The sequence below is a fragment of the Vicugna pacos genome, chromosome 24 (assembly GCF_048564905.1).
Source record: "Vicugna pacos chromosome 24, VicPac4, whole genome shotgun sequence".
NCBI lineage: Eukaryota > Metazoa > Chordata > Mammalia > Artiodactyla > Camelidae > Vicugna > Vicugna pacos.
The window spans coordinates 23,988,669-23,996,141 of NC_133010.1; the positions used below are offsets into that span (position 1 = coordinate 23,988,669).

At 47.0% G+C, this 7,473-nt stretch overlaps 1 long non-coding RNA gene across 1 annotated transcript; it reads right to left on the bottom strand.

Moving 5' to 3' along the window:
• Window positions 1-367: 367 nt before the first annotated feature.
• Window positions 368-1,819, bottom strand: LOC140688927 (uncharacterized). Its single transcript, XR_012063750.1, has 3 exons — window positions 1,604-1,819; window positions 1,271-1,383; window positions 368-604 (listed from the first exon to the last, which is right to left on the bottom strand). It is a non-coding gene; the product is annotated as an uncharacterized lncRNA (long non-coding RNA).
• Between the last annotated feature and the right edge of the window lie 5,654 nt (window positions 1,820-7,473).

The window sequence follows — 7,473 nt, forward strand, 5'->3', positions numbered from 1 at the left end:
GCTAGACCAAAAAGGCCTCTCACTACATAGTCAGATATACATATATACATGCACACGCACATTTGGTTAAATCTCAATATTCAATGGTTTTTGACTTTCAAACACAATAACTTTACGATTACGCAGCGCAATGAGAAAGCACTGCATTAGCTCTGCAGGCGGAGAAGCATGGAGTTAGGCAATGACTATTTCTGCCACCATGGACATATTCAAGAGCAGGAAGAGTCTGCCAAAAAGTCTCTGAGAACACGAATTTAGAAAGAATATTCAGGTTGTTTTTAGTCTAAGAAGATACTAAAAGCACTTAAGGCAAATGCTAATAAAATAATTATGATTAACTTTTCTTTAACACCCACCACGTGCCCACACTGGTTTAAAGGCTTTATATCTCTGTTGTCCCTTTAGCCCTCACATTTCTGTGAAGCAGGGACACATGATCCCCGTCCTAGAGATGGTAAAACCGAGGCCCTGAGCGGCTCAGTAACTTGCCCGGGTCACACTTCGGGAAGCAGGGGCACCAGGCAGTTTTACTTCTGAGCCTGCGCTCTTAACCACAAAGCCAGGTTGTTCCTACTGCATGCTGCTGGTTCAGCCGGAGCTGCCCCTGCGGAAAAGGAAATATCAAATTTAAAAAGCTGCACCCCACATGAAATGCGGGTGTGGATATGCACCTATTTTTATTAAGAAGAGCACACTACTCCTAGTTCGAGTCTGAGAAAAACGCCAAAGGAGATGCTCTAGTCCATGGGTAAATCCTCGTGGCTCCACGTGCAGGGTACATCCAGAATCCACGCGCTTCCCCCCACACCCCCTGCAGGCATGCTGGGGCCAGCCGTCACCATCCCTCTCTGGGTTCCTGCAAGACTGTCATCACATCTCTCTCTTCTGCCTCCCTGGGACCTCTGAAGTCATTCTCCAAACAGAAGATACTGTGATCCTAGTAAAACAAGCCAGATCACGTCACTTGCATTCAGAGCCCCCCAGAGGCCTCCGGGACCTACATCATTTGCCCCCACCAGTCTGACCACTTCTACCAACTACACTCCCCGTCTTGCTCCCTCCGGCCCCCTTGCAGATCCTCAGACGAGCCGGCACGGCCCACCCTCAACTCTCCTCCCTGACCGGCTGACACCTCACCTCCTTCAAGTCCGCTCACAGGCCCCCTCCTCCAGGTGTCCCCCCTGAGCTGCCTGATCAGAAAGTGACCCAGCTAGCCCAGCACGCCCACCCCTGTGTCCTACTCTTTTTTTAAAAAAGTGATCTAACATACCCATCATTTCTTTATGTTTATTGTTTGTCCCCCGACATTCTCGATGTGAGCCCCACAAAGGCAGGAGTTCTGGGGTCCTGTTCCCTGGGCGTCCCGGCCACCGAGAGGAGTGCCTGGCCAAGGGAAGCCTTTCAGTACATGTTTGTTGAATGAAAAAAGGAAGAAAGCAGCAAGGATTATAAAACCTGAGACTCGGGGAGAAGAGTGATCCGAGGGACAGAAAGTCCAGAATGGCAGAGTTAGGTTGTCCAGGATTGGGAGTAGACACGAGAAGGAAGAGATTCAGAAGGAAGAAACTAAATACAAGAAGGAACCCCACCACCCCATCCTCACCCGTGAACCAACACGGATGACACTAGCAGGGTGCGTCTCTGGCCACATCCTCAGAGAAGAAAGCAAAGGATGGTGAAGCTGCCCCTCCCCAGATGCCACTTAACCTCAGGGGGGATTTAATGAGCACTGGTCTTATCAGGACAAAAGAAGCTGTAACAGGCTCCAGGTAGGACCTCACTCATCTGTACAAACAATGGAAATGACCACTGTGGTGGGAATTGCCACCACAGCTGGAGCAGCCGTGCCCAGGCCAGTAATGTTTTTCATATCAATGGTTGCCATGGCGATATTTATAAAGATGTAGCAACGAGCAGGCAGGGAACAGTTTGAAGAGGCTGCTGGAGGAAAAGAAGTCGCAGTCCACCCTCCGTCTCCACAAATCACACCATCCCACTTGCTCCCAATAAATGTTTCACTTCTTTTGATTGCGCTTGGCATCCCGACGAAAGTCGAGTCTTAGATTCTGTCATTCCAAGCTTGGAGCCTCTACTGGGTTTTTCCATTTGGCCTGCATTATGGTGTTATTCAGTGATTCACAGTGCCTTTTCAGAGGTCACCAGATCATTCCTTCACCTGCCAAGAATGTCTCCTAAATGCCCAGCCTCTTCCTCCACCAGGGCACCGAAGTTCTAAGGCCTCCTGCCCCCTCTGGAAGGAGCGTCCCTGTGTGTTACCATTGCCAAGTTTATGCAGCAAGTCTTAGGAGATAGACTATCCTAAAAAACCCCTCCACCCCACATCGTTCGGTTGCACGTTCTGTAAGGGAAGCAGGTTACTTTCTCAGAGTCATACTATACAGTATGAGTACATGGCACGTGAACCTTAAAAACAACCTGTAAAAACTCCAGCACCAGGTACTAGAGAGCTTAGTGAATGATACCACCGCCCCCAGGCATGCAGGTCAGAACCTTGGTATCTTCCTGCCTCCTCACGCCGCACCTTATTCCCTTTACCAGCTCAATTACTGAGTCCTTTGCATTTTACCAGCATCTCCTAGATCTGTCTCTTCCACCCTGTAATAGTTCCTTTTCGGGTCTCCAGATTCCCCGATTGGAGTGAGGTCCCCAAGACATAAGGGGGATGCTTAGAACATCCCCATCCTGGATCTCAGGGCGGGGACCACACCCTCTAAGGCAGCCTCAGGCACCCTGAGCTCTCGCTGGGCTCCTGAACCACACCCTCTTCCTCTGCTCTGGTCAGACCGCCACCTTTCCCTTCCTCTTTTCCAACTTCCCTGACTAGGTCACACGTCCTCATTAAGGGCCCCAGCAGCACTGCCACCACTGCAACTATGCACTGCATGTGTGCAACTGTTTGATGAATTACCTCTCCCTCCAAGTCCCAGTCGAGGACCGGAACTGCTTCTGCTGGCCGCCGTTTTCCCACCGTGGTGCACGCGGCCTGGCATGGCGGAAATGCTCAGTGGACATTTATGATAAATGAACACTGAAGGACTGTTGTCACTGGAGATGGTACAGTCCATGATGTCTGCCTGCACACTTGGTCGCGAGGGGCTCACTCTTTCTGGATGCAAAGGAAAAGCAAATACGTAGATCCAGACTCCACGAGACCTTTTGGATCTTGGACACTTCAGTAAGGTTCACCACGGGCACTCAAATATGTATCCATATCATTTGTAAGTGGGCACTGGGTGGGAACCAAAGCGAGGCCATTTCTCCCAGCAGTGTGACAGGAGAAGGAACACTGGGTGCCTGAAATGCTGCCGACATTGATTCTTCCTCCCCCAAGAGCATCAGCCTCGGAGCTTCGCCCCTGATTCATATGTGCTCTCCGCATGTCAGCAATCAATCCTGTTCGAGGAGTTAAAGGGCAGACAAAGAGGAGACACTGGTACAGCCGTCAGGGATGGACTGCGGGGAAGCCTGGCAGACAACGAGTCTCTCTGTCTGCCCCCGGCCCCGCGGACGGGACAGAGCATCGGGCCTGGAGTCAGCCCACTGGCTCCTCCACACGGAGACCCTAACCTTGTGGCTTGGGCCACATGCCTTCATCTTATGCCTGCTTTCTTATTTCTGAACTGAAGGACTAACCCTGCTTCAAGGACCATTGAGGGGATTAAATGAAATAACGATGCAAAAGCCCTGCGTGACTCTGAGCTCCTGCGGTGGCGATCACAGTAATACCCGCTGGCCGCCCCGCCTCGGCCGGGGCGGCCGCGGGCTCCCTGAGCGCTCACCCACCTCCGTCTCACCCGGTGGGATGCAGAGGCCGAGCGGGGCGCCCCTGGAGAGCCAGCCCACTTGAAAAGGTGGAGGAGGTGTGTTGAACTCACAGACCCACTTCACAGAGGGGCTGGGAAGAAGCAGTCAGGGGCCCCTACTAGCTAACCTGAGCTGTTCCATCGCCTGACGGAGAGGGCTGAGTGCAGGAAGCCACACAGCTGGAGATAAGAGCCTATATACTGATATGCGTGCTGGTCCTCACGTGGTTTTTTTCCCAGTCTACGGCCGCCGCTGAAAGCATTCTTAAAGCACTTATTTATGAAGTTCTTAAGAGCACTTGTCTCATTATTTGGGAATCCCATCAAGACCTGCAAATATGTTGTTGAAGATGGATTTTTTTCCTGAAGGAGACAGAGAGATTTAGCACCGAGCTCATGAATAGGGGGGTTCGCTAGGGTCAGAGCTAGTGGCCACCAAAAAAAGAAAAAAGAAGAGAGAGAAGGCAAACATAAAACCCTGAGTTTTAACTATAAACACATTCAACTGAGTTCTTAGAATCGTTTAATGTGCTAGTTCGGAAGGAAGTTCAAAAAGCAGTTCCAAAAGGACTCTGAGCAACAGAACCAGCCCTGCTCACAAAAATAACCCTCATTTACTGAGCGCTAACTATCTGCCAGGTACTTAGTAAGTACTTCACACACTCTATCACTTGAGATTCAGAAAACCCCAGTCTATATTTTATACAGACCCTTCATGTGGTTGCTTGAGAATCAAATATGTTCAGCTCTTCCAGCTGTGCCTAGCACGTAGTAATAAGCACACTCTAAATGTTCACTATAATATTTATGTAAAAATACATTGATTTTTTTTCTCCAAGGGTCATTATCTGGGAGAGGGCATAACAGGACACACATTCATATTCGGCAAGTGTCTTGGTCTTTGACGGTGGGGCTGTAATTCAATTAGACTAGAGCAGGTACGAGTTTTTTGAAATTTAGGAGGATTTTCCTTGCCAACATTGCACAATGTCTGAAATTAATTAAATGATAGTTGCTGAACTGAAAAGTTTCTAGGACTCTTTCTGTATAATACCCCAGAAAAAGGAACCTTGAGCATGCAGTCCTTATGAAGGTGACTAAACATTTCTTTTTTTCTGAGAGAAGACTTCGTGATCTTCAAAATATCTGGCTACTGTTTTATTTTTATGAAGCTGAGGCAGCCACAGTCACTCCAAAGTTGCAGATCAATGGAAGAGATGTTAATGGTGTCCACCACGGAATGTCTTGTATCATGAGTCTGGACTTTTAACAGCCCTCTTTTCAAATTAATGGAGAAGAAAATCTTTTCCCTGGTTTCCTAATTTAGAACATCGGTTAGAAAAGAGAGAGAGACAAAGTTATGGGACTTGGAGGGTCTACGTCAACTATGGGAAGTCCCTGCTTCTGCCAAGAAAGCTCTGCTTCTCTCCCCCTCTTCCCACCCCAGGGAGCTGCTGAGCTGGGGCCGCCTGTGAACTCCTCACTGACTCCGCTGCCACCAGAGGTAGGGCCCCGAAGGCAAAGTCTCATGGCAGCAATGCAGAACAATGGCAATTCGGTGGAACTGAAATGCGACGTTTCATCCATTCTTCAGATGTGTCATAGACGAAGCAGGCTTTTGTCCCATTACCTGGGAAGCCAACTATTAAAAGTCTTCCTATGGGAAAATGTCTCCTGAGTTCCAAATAATCAATCCACCAATGAACTTGTGGATGTAACTGTTTATAAATTTACAGTTATTGGAAACCTCAGTCATCTGGAACCTTTTCATAGTTCATACCAATCAAGCAATATTTACTTGGTTGTTTCTCTGGAAAAACCAATGAAGAGTAAACAAAATTACTGATGGTTTAATTGCTATCTCAGATTCTTTGCATGTGATTTAAATAAAATATTTTTGCACCTACCATACCACTGGAGGTTTTTCCAGTGAGACTAGAGAAATTTCATTATACTGCACCTATGTTATGATGTGTTATTATATTTAAAATTTTGCCTTTATACATGCAAAGGCATGAATGTGTTGTTTAGGCTAAGTTTATACAATCTGCTGATTTTTCTTTCCATCTTATTTTACTTTGTGGGGGAGGTAATTAGGTTTACTAATTTAATTTTTAGAGGAGGTACTGGGGAATGAACCCAGGACCTTGTGCATACCAAGCATGTGCTCTACCACTTAAGCTATACCCTCCCTCCTCTTTCCATCTTATTTTGATCTTTGCTTAAGCACTATGATACCATCCAGATGTGAAAATATAAGCATCCACCTTCCCCAAGATGCTCTTTGCCCTACAAATCCTTTCAAAATCTGTGTGCTGGATTTGGTTTTCTGCCACTGCTACAGAAATGCTGAAAGTAATCTAAGGTGTTTGCATAAAAGGGTGATATAAAAATGGAGCGAGTACGAGAGCTGATTAAAGCTGAACCTAAAATTTGATGGGTTCCCCTGGTTGTCATGGCAACCGACTGATGAGTGATGGGTGGGGGACATCCACAGTCCATGCTAATCTAGCTGTGGGAACTATAAGAATAAAGAACTCTCATGCCTACCTTAAAAATCAGTTTTTAAGAAAAAGCTCCCTCAGGGCAACATTAAGAAAGACTAAACAATTTTGGCAGCACAACCTTGCCTGATAAGAGTCCCTTTTTAATTTCAACTTTTTCAAGCTTAATTCGCTCAGTAGGAAGAGACGGCTGGTGACTGAACTAAGTCACCGCCCCAGGTGAGGTACACGTTTATTGAAATAGGGGAATTAAGCTCGCAGATCCTAAAGTTCTAGAAAACACCGCAGGATACCCCGCCGCACCATCCCGAAAATCGACATTTGTTCGGGGACATTGATCAGGAAGGGGAACATGTGCACATTTATTGAAAGGAAATTGAATGGCGGGCGTTGTTATGTGACTCGAATGTTACATTCCATACTTTACATGGTGATTTCCAAGACTTTCCATGGGGGGAAAAGAAGAAAGACGCTATTATCGTCTGTGGTTTCTTGGGGCCATACAAGGCAAATCCTTCATTAGGAGTGCCACGCTTTTAAAAGGCGAGGGGTAGGACGGGATGCGCTGTCCAATGAGAAATTTTAATTTTCAAGTCTGATGCATAGCTGTAATTAATTTTTAAGGTTTGTTTGAGTTGCTGAGCCTGGAGCATCCTGTGATGCCGGGAAGTAAGGAGGTGATAAAAAAAAGTGTGTGTGTGTTGGGGGTGGTGCATAGGGAAAGGGCATAGAAGCCAGTTTGCAAGAGCTCCTAATGGCTAAGGCTGGAACAACTGGAGCAAAAAAAAGCAAAAACAGAAACAAAACAAATAAGGATAGTGTTGAATTATAGCCCAGAGAATCAAGTAAGCATCCAAGGGTCTGTACTGCTGTAAATAAACTGACTGAATAAATAAACGAAAGCAGGAAAAGGAATAACTCTTCCAGGAGAATTCCAACTAATAATTGTAGAAAGAATGAAGGAAATAGGAAAGTCGCCAGTAGAAAACTACAGGGAGTTGGGGGGGGGGTGGAGGGCAGCGGTAGAGCACGGGCTCAGCATGCACCAGGTCCTGGGTTCCGTCCCCAGCACCTCCGTTGAAAAGCAAACACAAAACTCATAAACCTAAATTACCTGCTCCCCAAGAAACTAAGCAAAAGAAAAG